The 23517-nt window shown below is 46.7% G+C and overlaps 2 long non-coding RNA genes across 3 annotated transcripts; one reads left to right on the top strand and one right to left on the bottom strand.

Moving 5' to 3' along the window:
- Nucleotides 1–10179: 10179 nt before the first annotated feature.
- On the bottom strand, nucleotides 10180–11423 carry LOC131922341 (uncharacterized). Its single transcript, XR_009382251.1, has 2 exons — nucleotides 11211–11423; nucleotides 10180–10698 (listed from the first exon to the last, which is right to left on the bottom strand). It is a non-coding gene; the product is annotated as an uncharacterized LOC131922341 (long non-coding RNA).
- LOC131922342 (uncharacterized) lies at nucleotides 11313–22268 on the top strand. Of its 2 annotated transcripts, none has more exons than XR_009382253.1 (3): nucleotides 11313–11481; nucleotides 16019–16138; nucleotides 22089–22268. It is a non-coding gene; the product is annotated as an uncharacterized LOC131922342 (long non-coding RNA). The 2 variants fall into 2 exon arrangements; XR_009382252.1 differs by lacking the exon at nucleotides 22089–22268 and adding an exon at nucleotides 18121–18232.
- Nucleotides 22269–23517: the final 1249 nt, after the last annotated feature.

Here is a 23517-nt window from a genome sequence, read left to right as displayed (position 1 = left end):
CGCCGTCGGGTGTCAGCACATGTGATGGGGGGGGGGGGGCGGAGCAGACATGATGGGCAGGGGGGCGGAGCAGACATGATGGGCAGGGGGCGGAGCAGACATGATGGGCAGGGGGCAGAGCAGACATGATGGGCAGCAAAGCCCTGCAGATGCAAAAGCAAAAGCTAGGCCTGATGGGGTGAGACATCCAGCAGGAGGGTGGGAGGACAGTTCTGTAAGCATGAGTTGGATCCCCAGGACCCACATGAAAAGCCAGGCCAGTTGGTGTGTGTGTCTACAACCCTGGCAGAGGGGTGGGGGTAAGCAGCTCTTTGGTGAGTTCCAGGACATAGCCTGTTATCCAAAAACTAAGGGGTGGGGTCTGCAGAGGTGTCTCAGAGCAGCTGCTCCCCTTGCAGAGGACCCAAGTTCAGTTCCCAGAACCCACATGGTAGCTAATGGCTGCCTACAATTCCAGTTCCAGGGAAACCAATGCCCTCTCTGGCCTCCTCGGGCATCAGACACATGTGGTACGCAAGCAAACTCATACACATAAAATAAAAATAAATAAACCTTTACAAAAAAAATGAGGTGGAAAGTAACTAAGGAAAACATCCAACATCAACCTTTGGACCTCTGTGTGTGTGTGTGTGTGTGTGTGTGTGTCTCGCACACACACATGCACATACACATGTACACACACAATCTGTGAAGTGAATTCAAACCCAGATCCCCACGTTCACACAGCAAGTGCTCCAGTGACTGAGATGTCTCCCTGCCCCTGTCTTACCCATCAGGCCTGGTCTTCAACTTTTCAGCACAAGAAAGTGACTTCTATTCAATGACAGTCCACACAGATTTCTAGAGCTTTCTTGCCCATCTGTCCACATACATGCACATATCACAGAAAAAGAGAGAGAACAGCACAAAGAAGTTAATTTTTTGTTCCATTTAAGGAAAAACATATTACCTGAAATATCAGAGGAAATGAATCCAAGGTATTGTCAACAGTCCCTTCCTTACAGCATTCCTGTCTGATTCTCACACCGTGTCCGGACACAGGTAAGGATGTCCCTTTAAAGATGGGGGAAATGAGGCTGAGGGAAGCCCATATTTTCTGAGGTCCCCATAGGAGAGGCAGGGCCAAAATCAAGTCCTGGTAGGAGTGCCATGGCTGGTTTCCTGGCCTTAGAATGTGCTACATCAGAAGGCAGGGAACTGGCTCAACACCCAATACAATGTTCGTGCAAGTAGCTGTGGGCTGAGAGACACACGGCTCCGCTGACACAGGAACCCATTCCATGTGGCTCTGAACTTCCAGAGAAGGCTGGCGGGTGGGTAGAAGAGTTCCCCTCAAGGTGACCATATTGAACTGAGGGAAACTTCCAAGTCAGTGAGAACCGAGGACTGAGGCTGTTGCTTGGGGACAGAGTGTACAGTTAGCATGCACACGGCACTGAGTCAGAGTCAACAATAACAGAAAACTCAGGGTGTCACTCAAACTAGAGTAGGTGCTCAGCATATCCAAGGCTCTGGCTTCCATCCCAGCACCACAGCAAACCATAATATTAATAATCAACCTCGTAGCTGATAAAGGGACCCCAGACCACCACGGACACGTAACCTCAGGTACAGAGTGGCACAGATGCATCTTCCAGGGATTGGCTCTCTGCGGAGTGGCCTTCACAATCAGACAATGGCACCTTGGGTAGGACAATCACGTCCCTGTGGATGTTGGAAGCTCATCTGAGTTTACCCCAACTCCAAGCGATGCCAGGCCGGCTCAACCATACAGTCGTTTCCATGGGCTCCTTCTCCGCTCTCACAGCTACCAGGTATGTGTGCCTCAGGGCACAGACTCCCAGGAGTTTACATTCCTATCCAGAATACAAGAGTCAAAGTGGCCACCTTGTATCCCCCAGAAAGAATGTAGTCATTTGGTGCCATGTGTGCATGCATGCACATGCATGCATGCACACACACACACACACACACACACACACACACACACACGTGTGAATGCGCATGCGCACTCAAAGGGTGAGCATTTAATGAATGCTTTGTTTCCTAGTGGCTCTGCACCCTCTGTCAATGAAAAATGAGCCCCCGTTCTTCTGAGAGATTGATCAACCTCCAAATAACACAAGAGAGCCAAACAACCACAGCCTGTTCCCCAGGCACGACACCTCTGCCCAGGGCTGCCCACTTCTCTGAATTCCACGTCTGCAGAGGCCCCTGTGTCTGGCTGCTCAGACAGAGAGAGCAAGCTGCTCACCAGGGTGTAGTGTCCTTCAGCATGAATATTATTCCTAATTCCACTCCACTAGGGGGCAGGAGAGTTCAGGAATGCCCAGGCTCTGGGGAGCTGGGCAGGTTTCTGAACCCCACTGGATTTTGTGCTGTAGCTGAGAAGTGTGTGTGTGTCCCCAGAGGACGCCTTAGATGACATCAGTGCTTCTTCAGTGAGCTTCACCAGGAATCTTAGTCTACTGTCTACTGCTACAGCAGGATACCTGAGATTAGATACTTCATAAAGAAAAGAAGTGTGCTAGCTGGGTGTGGTGGCACACATCTACAATCCCAGCACTTGGGAGACACAGGCAGGAAGATTACAAGTTCAAGGCTAGCATGGGCTGCAGAGAAGCCCTACTCCAAGAAACAAAAAGGTGAATGAAGAGGGAGGGGAAGGAAATGAAATTTTAAACCTTGCAAAAGGAACAGTCGATTACCAACATACCCATCTCCTAAAGTCACCCACAAAGTAGCAGAAGCAGGCAGCTTGAAGGTGGATTGTCCCACCTGTCCTAGAAGTCATCGAGGGCAGAAGTCCAAAGACACGGTGCCAGTCAGCACCAGAGGCAGGACATCTGGAGTCCCAAGCCGTCCTTGCCTTGTAGATAGACTCCTCCTCTGTCACCACGATCACCTGGATGTCCCCCTGAGTCTGCCTTTCATTGGCTAGCAGTCCTATTGCATGAGACACAGCTCCACGGTGCCCTCATCTTAACTGGTCTCGTCCACAGCAGCGTTATTTCCAATAAGGCACCTGCATGGGTGCGAGAGACTGACACCTCAACCCATCCCCTCGAGAGGCTGCTCCTGTGCTGGCAGGTGGCCCTCCCTCCGTCCACGCACACACTGGCACCACTACAGGGACTCTGTGGGAAAGGAGGGGGGAATGAAAGTGGGGAGGGAGAGGAGGAAGAGACATGAAATTGGGAGGGAATAATAGTGTGGGAGTATAGAGGAGGAATGGGGAGGGGATGGACTTGATCAAAACGCATATATGTGTGTATTAAATTCTCAACAAAGAGAAGAATTTGGGAAGCTTCAACATAGCCTTTTAAAGGAACTCAATTTAGCCCACGTCACCTACAAAAAGGTAAAAATGAGATTTTCACTGGGCCTCTCAATGGCAACAGGATGTAAAAAACAAACTATAAAGAAATGCATATTTTGAAAGAAAAGCATTTTGATCTAAAAGCAAGCATAAATCAAATTACTTCACACAATGGAGTAATAGCGCTATTCTCACACATTTATCATTTCAGAGAATTTGTTCCACAAGCTCTTTGGAGAAAATCCTTGGAAGGTTTAATATGGCCAGAAGGAAAGGAAAATGAATCCAAGAAAGAGACTAAATAAATAAAGCTCTGTGTACATTTCATCCAAAAAAATATGTTTTTAAAATTAACAAGTCAAAAATATTAGATTTTCAGGCTGGGAATACATCTCAGTTGGTAGAGTGCTTGCCCGGCATACCCGAAGCCCTAGGCTCAATCCTCAGCATACATGAACTGGGTGTGGTAGCGTACACCCGTAAACCCCACATCTGGAAGGTGAAGGCAGGGAGATCAGGAGTTCAGCTGCATGAGAGTCTCTCTCAAAGAAGAAAAAAGTAGTTTTCTGCTGCCTTGGGTCCTGTCCCCAGCAGAAGACCCAGAGGCAGAGGTTCGGAAGAGAGGGGTTCTGCTGGAGAAGGGCCTGCTGTTGGAGGTCAGCTCAGGTAAAGGGCTGGCAAGCAGGTAGGCAGCGAGATGGGAAGCAAAGTGGGAAAAAAACGACAATACCAGGATTTTTGTGTCATCTGGGGAAAAAAAGCAATGAGCTTCAAACAGTAAAATATGACACGGGGTGTAGAAATAGGGGACTTAGTGAGTTAGGGTGACAGGCAAAGTCAGATGAGAGTGTCCAACCTCCAGCTTCACATGCGGCCAAGGACAGCCGTGAATGTGGCCCAGCGCAGGATCATAACCCTACTCAAGACATTATGAGGGGTTTTATGATTTTTTTTGGTAAGTCCATTGTGTGGTTCTCCATTATGGATTCTGTAGATGACCACATCGTAAATGTTGGACATGTCTAGCTGACGAGCCAAGAAGCTAGACCCTGTGTGACCCTCTCAGCTTAAGTCAGGTCCAGCAGGCTTGTGTCCAGGGAAGGAGTGAAGGCCACATGCTCAGTAGGAGACAGCTGTCCCCCGATGGTCCACATGACATGGACTCCAGGGATAGATGCTTCTTACCATGACCCGACCCACCTGTCTACCAGCTCTCCCACCGTGAGGGACAGGTCACCTGAGGTTTGTGCGCACCTGGGCAGAGCGCTCCCCATGACCGTTGTTTTTTTAATCCCAAGCTTTAAATGTATCACGGTCTTTGACTTGGTGTTTCCATTTCCAGAAACTTCTCCCAAAGAAATGGCACAGTCAGCTTTGATGCCTACTTTCCCAGCGTCACTTCCCAAAGCAGAACCAGGCCTTTCTGAGGACACACTCCTGGCTTGTGACTGTATAAGGATGCCCTCCTGAGGAATCGGCCTGAATCTGGAAATAGCCCCGGAACAAATGCCAAAGCGAAGAGTCATGTCCCAAGACCGGGACCCCTGACCTTCTAGAATGTTCTTGATTTTGTGCAGCAAAATGGCATCTCTAACATAAGGGAACTGCCAACCTCGCAGGAGTCCACACAGCCCAGGACCGCCTCAATGATCTAGAAAAAGCAAACTGGAATAGCACCTGGCTTTGAAGCCTTAAAGCCCGCCCCCAGGGCATACTTCCTCCAATAAGGTTGCTCCTCCTAGATCTGCACAAACAGAGCCACCAGCTAGGGACTAAGCAATCAAGCACCTGAGTCTATGGGGACATTCAAACCACCAAGGTGCTGAATTTGGCCATGATCTATTGGCCATTGTGAATAATAATGCTGGAGTAACCAGTCTTATTTATGTGTAGGAGCATCAGCATGAATATGATATGTACACACATCCACATATCTGCACACATGTTAATGTAACTATGGGATACACTCTAAGTAGAAAAATCTTTGGCTCAAAAGTAGAATCATATGAATCATCAAATAACCAATTTTTTAAAAATAGAAGTTTACTGTAGCCAAGCAGTGGTGGCACGTGCCTTTATTCTCAGCACTCAGGAGGCAGAGGCAGGCGGATCTCTGTGACTTCAGGTCAGTCTGGTCTCAAAGTGTTCTAACAGAGGTGCTGCCACTTGCAGAGCAAGGCAAGTGGAGTGTTTAGTCCTGACGGTCCTAATGGTCAGCATGGTCAATGAAACTCAGCTTCAACGTGAAGCCAGGGCATCTACTGCCAACAAGACATGCACTGAGACGCTGTGAACCCAGGGGCTGGCTTCTTTCCTCTGCACTCCGACAGCCCTGGATTCCCTTTTCTTCCAATAGAAGGCTCCTTCATCCTTTAGTGCGGCTACCTTCTCCACAGAGCATTTGCTGCAGTCCGCACCCCACACCGGCTGCTCCTCCTGTTCTGTGGTGGTTAATATTATTGACTAGATTTAGAATCACCAAGGACACATATATTGGAGCAGGTCTGTGGAAGCATTTCCAGAGATTTAGCTGAGGAGAGAAGACCCACCCTGAATGTGGACAGCATCATCCACGGGTTGAGGTCCTGGACCGAACAAGAAGAAAGTGAGCTGAGCAACAGCGTTCATGTCTCTCTGCTTCCCAGCTGTGACGTGTAGTGGGAGTTCTTTTGTGTCTACCCAGCTCCTGCAGCCGCTCAGATCCAAGTAAACACACAGAGACTTATATTACTTATAAACTGTATAAACGTGGCAGGCTTATTGTTACCTAGTTTTTAATATCTTAAATTAACCCATTTCTATAAATCTATACCTTGCCATGTGGCTCGTGGCTTACCGGTATCCTTACATCTTGCTTCTCATGGTGGCGGCAGCTGGCAGAGTCTCTTGACTCAGCCTTCTACTTCCCAGAATTCTCCTCTCTGTTTATCCCACCTACACTATACTTCCTGCCTGGCTGCTGGCCAATCAGCATCAGAGCAACACATTCACAGCATACAGAAAGACATCCCCAAGAGTGACGCAATGTGACCAGCTGCCTCACGCTGCTGTCACCACAGCTACGGCCCTCCTGCCATCCTGCTTTCCCCACCATGATAGAGTCTTACTCTGGAAGTGTGAGCTCCGGGCTACTTGGGTCATATTCACCTGCAGCAACCACTTCTCCTCTCCACCCTCATAGCTGACTCTGAAAACCCCACTGCTACAGGGCAATGACAGGTACTCATGAGGCAGTCTGACAATGATTCTGAAGTTCTCCCTCCCCAGAAGAAATGTACCTGGCAATTGGAGGCTACAGGTGTCACATGATAGACACTTCCATCCCCTTTCATGCTGCCTGGGATTCAGAGACAATCTGACTTCCAGCACATACTATGGGCAGAGGATCTCTCTCTCTCTCTCTCTCTCTCTCTCTCTCTCTCTCTCTCTCTCTCTCTCTCTCTCAGCCTGTAAAAGGACCCCTCCACTTCACCCCATGGGCCTGTACATGGGCTTCCTCAGACTCCCACCATGCTGCTCTATTTCTGAGGCTTTTATAACTCTCTTGATAAATCTCTTACCCAAAAGGACAATCTGCCTAAGTATCCCCATAAGACCCTGAGAGCTCATAATTCACAATTTTGCTAACTGGCAAGAGTCCAAATTTCCATTCTTCATCAGCCTTCAACCTGCCTTTCTCATTAAGGTTTATTATCTGACTTTTTTTTTTTTTTTTTTTTGGTTTTTCGAGACAGGGTTTCTCTGTGTAGCTTTGCACCTTTCCTGGAACTCACTTGGTAGCCCAGGCTGGCCTCGAACTCACAGAGATTCACCTGGCTCTGCCTCCCGAGTGCTGGGATTAAAGGCGTGCGCCACCACCGCCCAGCTTATCTGACTTTTAATTTAAATAATATTCATAAGATCCCTTCACTTGGGACTGGAGAGATGGCTCAGAGGTTAAGAGCACTGGCTGCCCTTCCAGAGGACCTGAGTTCAATTCCCAGCAACCACATGGTGGCTCACAATCATCTATAATGAGATCTATAATGTAGACATACATGTTGGCAGAATACTGTATGCATAATAAATAAATAAATCTAAAAAAATCCCTTCACTTAGTGGCTTTATTTAGAAGTCATGATAGAGATATTAATTAGCCTAATTTCAACATTACGTGTCTCAGGAAATAGAGAAGTCCTAAAAGTAGAGAAGAAGAGATGTGGCATCAGCCAGAATATACATTAAGTTCATTATTGTTTTTTATTTTTGCTCTTTTGGGAGGCCCACCACCCAGATCCCAAATAAATCACATACACAGTCTTATTATTACTTATGAATGCCCAGCCTTAGCTTGGCTTGTATCTAGCCAGCTTTTCTTAACTTTAAATTAACCTACCTGTCTTTTGCCTCTGGGCTTTTCCCATTCTCTTACTTCTGTAAATCTTACTCTTTACTCCATGGCTTGCTGAGTGGCTAAGTACTCTTACTAAGAGTAAGAGTACTCTAAGCTAGTACTCTTACTCCATGGCTGATCCCTGATGTCCTCCTTCTTCTCTGGCTACTTCTCTTCCTCCCAGATTTTTCCTCATATATATTCTCCCTGCCTGCCGCCCTGCCTAGCCTTTCTCCTGCCTTGCCATTGGCTGTTCAGCTCTTTATTAGACCATCAGGTGTTTTACACAGGCACAGTAACACAGCTTCACAGAGTTAAACAAATGCAACATAAACAAAAGTAACACAACTTAAAATAATATTCTACCACAGTTCATCACCGTGTGTGAGCGCTTTTGTGGCCCCCAAATCAATTATAATAGTAATATAGAATGATTATTGATCAAAAAAAATGGGCAGGGCTGGAGAGATGACTCAACAGTCTCTCTCTCTCTCTCTCTCTCTCTCTCTCTCTCTCTCTCTCTCTCTCTCTCTCTCTCTCTCTCTGAGAGCCCACTGTTCTTGCTGAGAATCCAGTTTCCATTTGATTCAGGTGGCTCACAACCACCTGTAAGTTCAGCTCCAAGGGATCCAATGTGCTCTTGTGGCCTCCACACACACATAATTTAAAATTTTTTAAATAAATCTTAAAAATAAAAAGTTAGAGTTGGACATGACAGCGCACATCTTTAATCCCAGCACTCAGGAGGCAGAAGTAGTGGATCTCAGTGAGTTCAAGGCCAGCCTGGTCTACATAATGAGACTGTGTCTCAAAAACAAACAAACAATAATAACAATAAAACTAAAAGCTGAGCATGGTGACTTAGGAAGGCTGAGGCAGAAGGACAAGTTGTATCCAGCCTGGATAATTTAGGAAGACCCCGTTTCTTTAAAAGCCTGGGGGATGGGAGGTGAACTCAGGGGTAGAGTGATTAAAACCCATGAGGTCCTGACTCCATCTCCAGCACCACACCAACAAAAAGGCACCGGTTACAGACACCATATCCATTACAATGCTAATGGAAAAGTTAAAAACGTCGTGAAAACCTTTGACATGTGACTCAGAGGTTTGAAGGAAGCATATGCTCTTGTGTAAACGGCACCGAGAGAGTTGGTCATGGCAATATCATCCTTAGACTTTCAATTGGTGAGAGCCACGGTCACCCCAAGGTCACGTCCCAGTCAAGTGATGGGGGGTCCCTCTGCATGTCCCACCTTGCCTAGATGCCACAGGGTACAAGCAAGTCCACCGCGCACAAACACTCATGAGAGGAGAGAGCAGGGGAGGGCATGAGGAGGTGGAGCTTACAGGACAACGGGGAGTCCACCTCAGACCCCTTAGAAATCCATCACAATTAAGAATGAATGATTGCGGCGGGGCAGTGGGGGCGCAGGCCTTTAATCCCAGCACTCAGGAGGTAGAGCCTGGTGGATCTCTGTGAGTTCAAGGCCAGCCTGGTCTACAGAGCGAGATCCAGGACAGGCACCAAAACTACACAGAGAAACCCTGTCTCGAAAAACCAAAGGGGAAAAAAAAAAGAAGGACTGCAAGGAAAGCTGGTCTTCAGCTGCCACTGCAGGATGCTGTGGATATTTTCTTTAGCAGTGGGAAGCTACTAAACTGAAGATTGGCTTTGTATTTTAATTTAATGGGTTATTGCATGGTTGGCTTTTAAAATTTGCTTAATAGTATCCTTGACATATAGAAGCTTTTAATTTGTGTCAAGTTTATCAATATTTCCCTTTAGCTTCTTATTTTGTTACATTGTCATAGTTTAGAGCATGGCAGGAAAGAGCTTCCCATCCTAGATGGGCTAATATGTCATCCTTGTTGCCTCCCACGATAACCATATTATTACGGCCACATGTCCCATTTTTTAGAATGCTTCTTCCCCACCAGGGTAATTTGTTTATATAAACTATGTTGCTGCTGACTGGCTTGAAAGTAATTTGTTCACAATTTTGCTAATCAGTGACTTTTTAAGAGGAAGAAGTGAGATTTCAGCAAATTATTTCACCCTCTAATATGCAGCTCGCCGCACGGTCCTAAGATAAGCAATAAAACTTCACAGGAAGCTGCATTTTGGTGCTGCGTCAGCACCATTCATGTGTGCCCAATGCGCTGCATTCCGGTTCTAACTGCTTTCCTGACTCAGAGAAGTCCTTTTGTGATCTCAGGTGTTAACTCCGAGGTCACTCTGATGCTGACCATCTGTTTTCTTTTAAATAGAAAGCTATGATTGTGCCAACAATATCCATTCACTTACAGCCACCTCACCACACACACACACACACACACACACAAAGGCAAAATCATTGGGAAATCCCAATGATACCCACACCACCCTCTTCCTTCAGCACACAGTCAAGACAACCCACACTCTGAGCACAGCACTGTGCAAAGTGGAGGGACTGTTGGCAAACGTCACTTTGGAACCCGCAACCAGCACTGTAGAGGCCTCCATGTTTTATTTCCATGTTTGTGATAACAGCCTCTTCCTCTAGGATTCATCAAATGACCAGCATTGAGACTTTAAACATGGCCACCGGAAGAAGGGACACCTGGCAAGTTCTCTGGAATCTGCCACGCCCCATGCTCTACCCAGCCCGGCACTGACACCCGTTCACACCTGTGGTGGACATAAACCTCCGAGTAAACGTGATATGTACAAAATGGAATCCTGCTGATTCCCCCACCGCTGCTTCTCACGGCCACCAGGAGCCTCACCCTGCCTTGTCCTGTCTCCTAAGATAACGCATTCTTAAGCCTGTGCAGCCCGTTTCTGAGACCGGTCTCTTGACCACCCAGGTAGTTTATAAAGTCTTTCTGCTGACTGGCTTGAGAGCAAGTGTTCACCATTTCGCTGATCGGTGACTTTTTTAAGGGGAAGAGGTGTTTCCGTCAACCCTGAGTCCCCACTTTGGCCTGAGTTGCAAGCGAGCTCCAGAGAACTTGCAGGTTCTTCATTCTGGAAGGAGAGAAGAGAACTGAGAAGCCCCTAAGTCAAACCCTCTGAGGTGACCTCACTCCCTTGATGATCCTGATACCTTCCTCCCCAGACAGGGGTCTGTGCTCAGCCACTACCCCTAACCAAAGCCCAAAACTGACCAGTTTCTTTCTCTCTCTCTCTCTCTCTCTCTCTCTCTCTCTCTCTCTCTCTCTCTCTCTCTCTCTCTTTCTCTCTCTCATCTTCCCTGAGACACAAGTGTGGAGGCCCACAAAGGTTTCCTAGTGAGATCTGAGCTTGCTTTACCCAGCAGAGCTGCATTAAAAAAATTGCTTGACCACGTGTGTGGTTTCTAGGTGATTGGAAAGGGTCTGCACTTGGCTGAGCTAAGGGGAGGTCCACCTCTTGGCATTCCTACAAAGGGCCCTTTAGAAGAGACAAGCAGGCTGGTGGATAATGATCCAGGCACTCCTGAGGCTGTCCTATGTTTCTGTCTGTTTCTCTCCCTCTATCCTTCTATCTAAATCTCTTACCCTCTCTCCTCAAGAGTTCCCTGCTGTAAACTGTAGGAGCTGGTCTCCCAGCTGGGCTCCCACGAAAAGCATGCTGACCACAAGTATGACAAAACAATGTCAAGATTCTGAATGCTATCCCATCATGCCTGTGTGCCTGTCTGCACTGTGCCTAGCTGCAAGGGATGCTAGAAAGGCAGACCATAAGCAATCCAGAACTAAGGTTTCAGTGACTGTGGAAGATGGAACAAGGACAACTAACAATGTTTGACACTCTCATGACACAGCATAGGTACTTTGTTTAAAATTCTACCTACTCCCTGCTGCCCAAGTCAGTCACATCTTCAGTTATCTGAATACCCCTCCAAACCACTCAGTGGCAGGTAATCTTGCCTGACTAGCCTCCCAAAACTGACCCCTGAATCTCTTCTCTATCCCCATATTGCTCAACACTCCCACACCAACAGGGCAGAGGTCTCCACTCCCAACCAGTTCATTATGTTTCTTGCCATTAAAAAAAAATGTATTTGTACTGACCTCGCCTTCAGATATGCTCCTGCATCTTTCCTCCACTTACCCAAGTCCCTCTCATGCTGAAGGTCCAGGGAGCACCACCTGAGTCCTCACGCCCACTGCCTCGTATCCTTGGACAGACTTTTGTGGGATTAGGGACCAAGTGGATCTGATGCAGCAGGAACAGAGTCCAAGAGGCCAGAGTTCTGCATCTCCCTATGAGCCCAAGGCCATGTAGGACTCATTTCTCTCCAGGTCCTGTAGCTAGAGTTTTCCTGCCTGGCCCACAGTCAGGAAAAATCTCTGTCTACCCGCCAGTCCCACAGCCTCTCAGACCCAACCAAGTAAACACAGAGACTTATATTGCTTACAAACTGTATGGCCATGGCAGGCTTCTTGCTAACTGTTCTTATGTTTTAAATTAATCCATTTCTATAAATCTATACCTTGCCACGTGGCTCATGGCTTACTTCCTGCTGGAGGGGGGCGCTGTATCTTATGGGGACACAAAGAAAATTTTAGGATTATGGAGTAGTCCCTGAGGCTGTATTGTCTGAGCCAGTTGCCTTCAAACCATTCTGGATATTGGATCATCTGGGCCATGGTGTCATCCATTGGAGACCTTTCAGGGGGTCTTGGCTGGTCAAACCTGATGTATCTTAATCTGGAACAAATCCATAGCCTCTGGCTTTCTGTGGAAACAAAAGCAGAGCTTCCTTTCCAAAGCAACATATCCTTATATCCAGATTTTGAAGTCAAGGTACCTTTAAAATACGTATTTTGGCACAACTCAACAGCTTTTGCAATCAAATGTGTTTCTTCAGTTATGAATATCAAAGAGAACATAATCCAGATTCTCTGTGTGGTAGCCATCTTTACGTGGCTTATTTTTTATATTACCTTGAGCCTATTGCTTTAAACTGCAGCATTCTAAGACTGAAACGGCACTGTGGCTGCTGGCTCTGCCCACTTCAGCTTCCCAACATGGCAGTGGTACGTTTTCCTGCCAGCTCTGGGAGCCATCAACTCTCAGAAATAGTGGGTCTATGCTTCTATCAAAGCAGCGTGTAGCCCAGAAACCTCTTTATATATATATATATATATATATATATATATATATATATATATATATATATATATATATATATACTAGCAAAGGCTAAATCCACCACACAGCTTAATGTGCCACTTACAGAGGCCTCATTCCCGCCATACTGCAGGTCGAGCATGCACGCCAGGAACCCGCCATAGTAGCTCAAACACGCAGGCTGCTGCTAACTTGAAAGAGACAACTAGGAGCTGTTTTTACCTCCGTTTTAGAATCTTTTTTCTCAGGTTTTAGGTGGAAACTCTTGTCAACACGTTGAGCGCCATTTGTAGCTAGAGTTTTCCTGCCTGGCCCACAGTCAGGGCAAATCTCTCTCACCCGCCAGTCCCACAGCCGCTCAGACCCAACCAAGTAAACACAGAGACTTATATTGTTAAACTGTTTGGCCTAATGGCTCAGACTTCTAACTATCTAGTTCTTACATCTTAAATTAATCCATTTCTATAAATCTATACCTTGCCACGTGGCTCGTGGCTTACCGGCATCTTCACATGCTGCTTGTCATGGCGGCAGCTGGCAGTGTCTCCCTCAGCCTTCCACTTCCCAGAATTCTCCTCTCTCCTTGTCCCACCTATACTTCCTGCCTGGCCACTTGCCAATCAGTGTTTTATTTATACAGAACAATATCCACAGCAAGGTCCAGCCTTCTCCTACCAAATCCAAACAAGGTTAGTTATGGTCATGTGGGTCCCAGAATGCAGGACAGGGGCTGCCTAGACCCCTGTGGGGCATCAGAGAACCTCTCAAGAATTTCCCCACATTTATTCAAAGGAAATACCAAGAACGCAGAAAGCTCCCTGGCCTGCCTCCGTGTTTGGTGGCTACCTCAGTTTTCAGCTCGCTTTTCACCAAGACTATATACAAAAATCTGCTGGTATCAAGCTCTCTGATCCTCATGGTAACCCCACGGCCTCCATCCAAAGAAAGGGCCCCAGCCCCATGGCTGCCGTGCTATAAAGAAAGTCTACCTGGGTGACAGCCCTGGGAGCTTCTGTACTGTTGGGAGGTCTTAGTGCCTGAGATGCAGAGCTAGGAAAGCCAATGCTTGTGATGGGGAGGGCATGGAAGCTGGGCTCCTCACAGGACCCCAGGCTCAGGGTCACATCCATTTCCAGGCAGAAGAAGCAGAAACCTGGCAATGAAGCAGGCCAGGGGGGCTTAGCCATTAACACAAAGGTGAAGCCTCCTTGTGAAGCCACAGCAGACCACTTGGTGGAGGGAGGAAAGGCCAGCACTGCATGGCTGGACACAGAAATCCATCCAGGCTGCATGACCTGAGAGACTTCTGTGAGTCCCTGTAACAGGAGAAACTGAGGCAGCAACCTTGCATTTCCCCCACAGAGCAATTGCTGCTCAGAGAGCAGTCCTCCTGCTTGCCCTGTGTCCAACTGTGCTGACAGACCATGGCTTCTCCCAGGAAAAGATCATTCTCCTATCCGCAGAAACAACCATCCTGGGCCTCATAAAAACTGTGAGAGAAAGGGGGAGGGGAGCTTTCTATTTTTCAAAGTCAACATTCTTTTTTAACATTATTTATCTGTTTGTTTGTTTATGGGGTATGTGTACGGATGCCAGAGAATAACTTTTTTGGAGTCCGTTCTTCATCCCCACTACATGGGTTCCTGGTATCAAACTCAGGTCAGCAGTCTTCATGGCAAGCACCCTCAACAGACGTTCTTAAAGGTCTAGTACATACAGATGCCTTGCTGTGTTTTAATTGTTTACAGGTAGCTGTGGAATATTAATACAGTCAGACATTTGGGGAGTCAGGTTATAGCCTCAGATTGGGCAGGCCCGCAGAAAACCCTTTGTTGAGCAATACTGCCCCCTGGTGACCAATCTTCACTCACAATCTCTGTAGGGTGGGGGGGGGGGGGCTGCCTGGTGGCCTACAGTAACATATGACTTGTTCGCTTCGTACCTTTTAACACTCTTGTATGCCTGAAGGGAACATTTGTATGAAATATCATTCCTGAGTGGGAAAGACTTTGATTTAAGAACACTGTCATCGAATATTCACCACAGAGTTCACAGTAGCACTCGACAAAACGTGGGCTGCAGACGTGACGACAGCTTCCCTCCATCCCAGCCCTCACACCAGCCCCAGGAGCCAGAGCACGGCAATGTCCAAGGGACTTCAAGTGTAAATTCCTTCCAGCCTGGAAAGCCCACCTGGTGCATTGGTTCTGCAGTAACAAGAGACGGCTACTCAAAGCATTTGCGGGGACTCTGAAAACTGTCCACAGGGGGAAACGGACACATAACTCAGCTGAGGATGTGTCATTCTTGGCCTGAGTCCTCACATTTACCATATATCACCCAACCCAACAGCAATTCACCTCCTGTAAATGCCATGTGTTAGGCTGGGACTCCAGCCTCTGGCCACACACCTGAGGTCCTTCACAGGCAGCAACAGTCACACTGTCACACTGGGACTTTCTCAGCCCCGCTTCAGATGTGATTTGAATCTTCAGTTTACGGAGATCCCACATGATGCACATGAAAGTGGCCTCAGGCTCTCCTGGAGGGTGTCACAGCTTGTGGAACGCCAGCAGGTGTGTGAATCCCTGGGTCCAAGCTGAGACTTGAGTACATGGAATTCTAACACATTAATTCTCAAACTTGGCCATATATTACCAGAGGGTTGGAGAAATACAGCGTCCCACTTCCAGATATGGCATGTATGATGGGCACTGAGCATTTGAAAGTTCCCCAGGAAGTTCTAATACCCAGCAAAGTTCTGGGACCACCATCTCTGAGAAACAAAAAAAGAGAGTAGAGACCCTTTCTCACTGAGTCTCAATAAGCTGTGTGACTGCTTGATGTCGATATTTTGATCCTATGGGGTGGCTCTGTGGAAGCATCCACGTGCTGAGAGACTGCACTAAACAAAAAAAAGACACTAAGAGAAGATAGTGTGGCATGTCCAGTGGGGAGGTACAATCTATTCTCCAAGGTCTCTGAACTTACATTGACTGAGGTTGCCTTTCGGCCTGGATCCAAAGCTGACTGGGATGCCCGAGGGCAGACTGACTTCAAGATGCCTTCAAGTCCTCACAGCCTCAAGCCAGGGGTTTATCTTGAGAAAGTCAATGGAAGAGTCATGGCCATTGCCTGGAAACAGCATTGAAAATCACTGGCATTGAAAATCACTAACCTGGACTTTTGATTTCCAAATATTAGCAGGTTGTGGTCCTTGTCTTTTTAGGTGACCGGCTGCAGACATATTCAGTAAAGGACAGAGCATCAGGTTTTCTTAGTGTGCCTTACACAATGCAGCATCACTTGAGTGGTGGAAGACAAATGGACCACATCTCTTACCTAAAAGGTAAAGATCTAGGCTGGAAAGATGACTTAGTGGTTAAGAGAGTATATGAGGCTGGACTAACCCTAATACCTGAGATCTCACAGGTGGATTTCTGTCAGTTTCTGGCCAGTCTGATCTATACAGAAAGTTCCAGGCCAGCTGGGATACACACTAAGATTCTGTCTCAGAAAAATAAAATAAAATAATATAAGAGCATATACTGCTCTTCCTGAGAACCTGAGTTTAGTTCCCAGCACCAGTGTGGAGTAGCTAAGAATCAAGGAACGACGCCCTCTTCTGGCCTCCATGGACACCTGTACTTGTGTACACATGTCCACCCACAGATATACACATATATGCATAAATAAATCTTTAATTTTAAACAGGCAAAGATTGAATTTTTTGGAGTCGTACTGTATGCTGTTTACAAGATATACAGGAGACAACAGTCCATTCAGCAGAGGCTGGGCAGAGAGCTGCTGCTATCTGCAGAGACCACTGCCAGGCCTTCTCTGGTGCTCTTCTCTCCCACAGTGGTGTTACAGCTCTGAGGGAAAGGTATCCTGGCAGTCAGGAGCCAAGGAACACCACAAACAAACCTCATACAAGAGATTTATCAAGAGGGGAAAAACCAGGAGGGTGGCTGCCTCCGCTCAGACAAGCAGCAGCAGAGAATTAAACAGAAGACAGGGTTTATACAGGTCTGGGGAGGGGGTGCTTTCGAGAGTGGGGATTTCCAGGGTGGGGATTGGTGATTTTCAGGTCCTGGGCTTGGGCTTTTTACTCTGTAGGGCAGAGCTTGGCCACCTGCATCTGGAGGGTCTGGGTCCGACCATCCTGTGGCCACAGAGTATGTTCTATGGCCGAGCCTGGTGATTGGAGGTCCTCAAGGGTGGATCCTGACCACTTGCATGCACCTTGAGGTGCTTATAACAGCTTATCCTTAAACTAGATGCTCAGGAGGGGTTGCTGGAGAAATGATGGCCCCACAGTTGAGAGCACTTGCTGCTCCTCCAAAGGACCCAAGTTTGGTGCCAGAACCCATGTCACAACTGCCTAGAACTCTAGCTCCAAGGAATCCAACGCCCTCTTCTGGCCACTGTGGGCACCTGCACACACATACACATACATGATGACAGGCACACATAAATTAAAAAATAAATATTTGAAAAGTTAAAAAAAAAAAAGAACTAACTGTTCTGTGGTTGCCCCTGAAATCAACCTGCCATGTCCAGCTATTAAGGCCACAGGTCCTCATTCAATGAATAAGATGGGAGAATCCAATGGGACAATATACCAGTCTTTTCAAATCCCAAGCCTTGCTCATACCCAGCATAAGGATGTCTTCCTCACACCAAGGAATTCACCTTTTCTTGGTGGACACTAACTATGCATCCTACAATTTGTTCAATCCTGTGACTAACTTCCAGGATTTAGTACAGCTCCCCCCAGGCTTAGAGGTACAGACCCTACTTCAACCACAAGTCCAGAACTCCTATATTTCTGGCCACCTTGAGTGTTTGTTTGCTTGTTTTTTTGTTTTTTTAAGATTTATTTGTGTATTTTATGTATGAGTCTCTGTCTGCATGTACATCTGTACACCAGAAGAGGGCACTGGATTTCATTATAAATGGTTGTTAATCACCCTGTTGTTGCTGGGAATTAAACTCAGAACCTCTGGAAGAGCAGCTAATGCTCTTAACCCCTGAGCCATGCCCCCAACCCTTCACCCTAGTTCTTTTTTTTCCCTTTGTTTTTTCAAGACAGGGTTTCTCTGTGTAGTTTTGGGGCCTGTCCTGGATCTCACTCTGTAGACCAGGCTGGCCTCAAACTCACAGAAATCCTCCTGGCTCTGCCTCCCAAGTGCTGGGATTAAAGGCATGGGCCACCACTGCCTGGCTCACCCGGTTCTTGACACAGAAACTCTTAAGTCCCTTGAAACCATCTAAGGGTATTCTGTTCGTTTTTGTTTTATTTTGTGTTTTTGTTTTTTTCTGCTGAAGGGCTTCTCAGGAAGCTTCAGGATGGAGGTCCAGCATCAGGAAGAACAAGCCAGGATTAGACATTTGTAACCCCAGCTCCATCTCCATAAATACATAAATAAATAAATCTTTAAAAAAGAAGAAGAACCAGGTTGAAAACCAAATGTTTTTCTTCTTGAGTATCCTATAGTGCCTCCCAGTGGGATGCTTGTAAACACCATGTACATCCACCACTACAGCTTCATTCTTCAAAGCTGTTGCCTTATCCTTGGTCATTTTCCCAGTAGTTTGAGATGACTATCTTTAAAAAGTGTAGTGAGGGAGTTGGAGAGATGGCTCAGAGGCTAAGAGCACTGGCTGCTCTTCCAGAAGTCCTGAGTTCAATCCTCAGTACCCATAGGGTGGCTCACAACCATCTACAACATGATGTGATGTCCTCTTCAGGCAAGCATGCATACATGTAGACAGAGCATTCATACATTTAAAAAAAATTTTTTTAATTAATTAATTAAAGTTCGTGCTTGTTTTCTGCTGAGGGAAATCACCTGACTTCCTCACAGTGCCAGCCTTTTGGAACTGAGGTCCTCAAGTCCAATGATGTACAGAACAGAAAGCCACTGAAAGACGCAGGCTGTGAAGTGGGTGAGTCAGCTTTGTACTCTGGCAAGCTAGCTCTGACTGCTGTGTGGGAAACCATGGCGAGTTCCTGGTAGGATGCTTTTAGTAACAGAACACAGGAAACAGAATGATTCCCAAAGAAGATGAACAGGCTTTGTCATCAGGAAAAGGACACACACCTTAGGCAGGTTCTCTCACCTCCAAGACTTCAGCTCTGGGGTGCCTCCAGCCCCATGGCAGTGCGATGCCTGCCACTAGTGCCCATGCTCCAGACATCTTCTCTTACACCTGAAGAAAGTATAGCAGTTACTTTTGTTTATTTGGGCTCATGGCTTGGTCCAGTCCATCACTATGGGAAAGTAATTGCAGCAGAACCAGTGTGAAGTGGCTGGTCATGGGGCATTTGCAGTCAGGAGGCGGAGAGAGGTGAAGCCCTTGTCTTAGTTGGAATTACTGTTGCTGTGATGAAACGTCATGTCCAAAAAACAAGTTGGGGAGGAAAGGGTTTATTGGGCTTACACCTCCACGGCACTGTTCACTATTGAAGGAAGCCAGGACAGGAACTCAAACAGGACAGGAACCTGGAGGCAGGAGCTGGTACAGAGACCATGGAGGGGTGCTGCTTACTGGCTTGCCCATCATGGCTTGTTCAGCCTGCTTTCTTATAGAACCCAGGACCGCCAGCCCAGAGATGGCACCACTCACCATGGACTAGGCCCTCTCCCATGGATCACTGATTAAGAAAATGCCCTACATGTTTGGCTGCAGCCTGATCTCATGGAGGCATTTTCTCAACTGAAGCTTCCTTCTCTCGAAAGCTTGTGTCAAGTTACATGAAAGTAGCCAGCACAGCACTGAAGCTCTATGTTCTCCTTTTATTCAGCCTGAGACGTTCCCCAGGGGATAGTTCCAGCCACATTCAGGGCGCGTCTTCTCTATTTGGTTAAAGCATTCTGAAAACACCCTTATAGATGCACTCTGAGATATGTCCCCACAAGATCTGATCCAATTAATTGATGATGAAGATTAATCATCACAGAGAAGAGCCTAGACAATCTTCAGTTCCTCAACCACTAACACAAGCCTTCGGCTTCCCTCTGTTTGGCCCAATATTCTAATGTCCATGACACAAAAAGTTCAATGTATAGACTGATTTGAACTGATCCATATTGGTCCCACCTGACCCTATATCTCAGAATGTCTGGGTCCTGTTAGAAAGGAGACAGGCTGAGTGGTGGTGAGGAACGGCCCTTGAGGCCAGCTCCAAAGTACCTAAGCGAGTTTGCTCTTCATCAGATGTATTGGTATGCTCTGGCTGCCTGAACAGAATACCAGACACTGGAAAAATTAGACAACCAGTGCTAATTATGTGTCTCAATGGTAGACTACTTAAACATGGTCCTTTTCAGTTCAGAAGGTAGACACCCAAGGTCCAGATATAGGCAAGATTGGCTTCTAGTGATGCCTGTGGTGCCACCCCTGTGTCCTAACGTGGCCTCTGCTCTATGTGTGGAGGGGTCAGAAGTGTCTCACTCTTGGAAAAACCTCAGACCCACTGCATCAAGGGCCCACTCTTCCAGCCTCATTTGACCTTAATTATACCTTATCTTCAAATCCAGTCACATTGGCAGTTAGGAGTTTCAAACTAAGAATGTGAACCTATCCACCACAATAGACGATGGGTTTGGGCCGCCACCTACTTGCAGGGTTCTACAGAGTCCCCATTGCTGCAAGGAAGTCGTCAGGAGGCTGAACGCCAGCCCTCAGGCTTTGCAATGAATTCCCAGCCAGTCTGGTAGGGCCAGCAAGGCTACAAAACCCAGCAGTTCTAGTAAATTCCCTACCCAAGACGAGAGAGTTAGAAAAGTAAACGCCTCGTTGGTAATGAAGGGATTAGGCCAGATTACCTGTGACCCAGGTGCAGTGGCCACATCCCAAGAATTGTCCTTTTAAGATCCAAAACATCCATGCATGAGAACATGATCACTGGAAATTAAAAGAAAACCATGTCTATGACTATAGGAGGAGACTTGTTAGAAAGAGGGGGTTCAGCAGGAGTGGGAGAAGGTTAGAGAGGGTAATGGGGACTCCAAATAACCAGACTACATTGAAATTCTATACATGAAATTGGCAAGGAATAAAAATTATTTAATTAATTTTCTAAAAGAAAAATACGTCTAAAATGACCCCAATAGTTAACCATGGAAGAGGAAGTTCTAAATAGGATTGGACTTCCTGCTTGTAAAATGCAGATGTAGTACCCCAAAAAATGCATCCCCTATTACAGAATATGGGTGAGTCTTTCACAGCAAAGATGCTCTACGTCTTCATGTTTCCTCGATCACTGAGTGATCACTAAAAGCCACATAACACAGTCAATACTAGGCTGTCTTAAAATCTCCTTTGCCAATAATATTAATCCAAAACTCTCCAATTTAGCCTTAGGCAGATTTTTTTTGTTGTTTGTTTGTTTTTGGACAAGGACAGGAAGTAGCCACATTCTTTGCCAAAACACCACAGGAGTGGTCTCAAACCCAGTTGCTAATATTGTTCCCCTCTGAAACCACTTGAGCTGGTCTTCCAGAGTCCACAAGGCTCTCAGCACTACTGTCTTCCAAGTTCCTACTAGTATGGCCCATTAGGCCCTACTTACAGCATTCAATTGCTTTCCTAATCCACAGTCTTAAAGTCCACATTCCTCCAACAAGCAGCATGGTCAGGCCTGTCACAGCAATACCCCACTCCTGGTACCAACTTCTATCTTAGTTACTGTTCTGCTGCTGTGAAGAGACACCATGATGAAGGAAACTTATAGAAGAAAGAGTTTATTGGGGCATACTCACAGTTTCAGAGGGTGAGTCCATGACCATCATGGCAGGAAACTTGGCAGCAGGAAGGAGGCAAGGTGCTAGAGCAGTAGCTGAGGGCTTACATCTTCTCTGCGAGCTGGAGGCAGAGAGGGAGAGACTGGGCCTGTTGTGGGCTTTTGAAACTTCTAAGCCAGTGGCACACTTCCTCTAAGAAGGACATGCCTTCCGATCCTTCCCAAAACAGTTCTACCACCGAGAAACCAAACATTCAAATCTGTGAGCCTGTGGAGATCCTTCTTGTTCGAACCACTGCAGTTCTCATAGTTCTGAGGTAGTGTGTACGAGGCTGCACTGATAAAGCCGACGCAGAAGCTGTAGCTCAAGACACCTCTAACACGCAGAGAGCTCGCCTTAGCAACCAGGCCTTTACAAGCAGCCCCAAGAGAGACATGGCAAGGAAGGACCTTATTGGTTTTCAAGTTTTCCCAGTACTTGAGAAGGCTAATCCAAATAACCCAGGCCAGAGGCCACAATGCTTTGTTTCTTTCTCTTTTTAACCAGGTTCCAGGGATTTCCCAGACCTGCTTCTGTATTACAAGTCAAGCTGCATTGGGAGCATTATGAAATAAAATATGGGGAGGTGTGAGGCACTAACGCATCCCTGTATAAATGAACATTCATGACATGAGCGTGGCCATGTCAAGGACTCTAATGCCTCAGACTCATGAGAATGGTAAGGCTTCCCCTGGTCTAAGTATAGATGTTGATAGTGTATGATTAAGATATCAACCACAAGCCGGGCGGTGGTGGCGCATGCCTTTAATCCCAGCACTCGGGAGGCAGAGCCAGGCGGATCTCTGTGAGTTCGAGGCCAGCCTGGTCTACAAAGCGAGTTCCAGGAAAGGCGCAAAGCTATACAGAGAAACCCTGTCTCAAAAAACAAAAAGAAAAAAAAAAAAAAAAAAGATATCAACCACAGCTTCCTCCTCCTGGATAACTGCAGCCTGAGACTATCCCCTACAGAGACATCCCTTACAGAATTAACTAATCTACCTCCTCATTCAGCTGTATATAATAAAAGTGCTGAGTTTCTGGGTGGCTGGTACATCTCCATCAGAGTGCACAGCCCACCCAACCCCAGCTTTTCTGTGTCTGACATTTCTTCATTCTCCATAGCCTCAGTCAGTTCAATTCCAAAGCTGTGCAGGTCACTGGCAAAGTATGTACAGACGTATCAAATATAAATACTTCATAGATTAAAATCTTACATCCTAGCTCATCCAGTAGATTACCCTTTGTTTTATAAAAGGAAATGATAAGGTTCAAGAGACTCACTAGAGGACCACCCACCAGATTAGGGATTAGGGATTAGGGACCAGATTAGGGATTAGAATCCCTATGTCCATCTGTGGCTTCATATACTACACAGCCCTCTCTGAGCAAGGGCAGTATAGCCTTGTTCATTCCCAGCTAGAAGCATGCCCATCAAACATCAAGCTTATTGCCACTGTACATATGTCTACTCAAAGAAGCACAAAGTGTCCAGTGTTGATGGAAAAATACATGTACTCTTTAGTGAATCCCAAACAGCAAGTGTTCCCCATACCCAGGGACACAGATTCAGACCTTCACCAGCTGCAGCCAGAAACTGCATCTATCTGGCCTACTGCCATGTCCAGGACATCTGAACCGTAAACAGAAATGATGAGTTGGCTTGGTGCTACATCTTTAATGTGTGGGTCTTTATAAATTTAAATTTAATTTTTTTTGTCTTTTTATTACATTTATTTATATTTGTGGAGAATGGTACATATTTCCAAGGCATGTGTATGGAAATCAGAGAACAATTTTTGGGAGCCTTCCCTTCCATCGTGTGGGTCCTCGGGATTGGCGGGAAGTGTCTTTCTCCCCTGAGCATCTCCCTGATCTAAATAAAAAGTAGGGGGGGCAGCTGGAGAGATGGCCCAGCAATTAAGAGCACTGGCTGCTC

The sequence above is a fragment of the Peromyscus eremicus genome, chromosome 12, assembly GCF_949786415.1.
Source record: "Peromyscus eremicus chromosome 12, PerEre_H2_v1, whole genome shotgun sequence".
Classification (NCBI taxonomy): domain Eukaryota; kingdom Metazoa; phylum Chordata; class Mammalia; order Rodentia; family Cricetidae; genus Peromyscus; species Peromyscus eremicus.
This window is presented reverse-complemented; position numbering and strand designations above follow the sequence as displayed.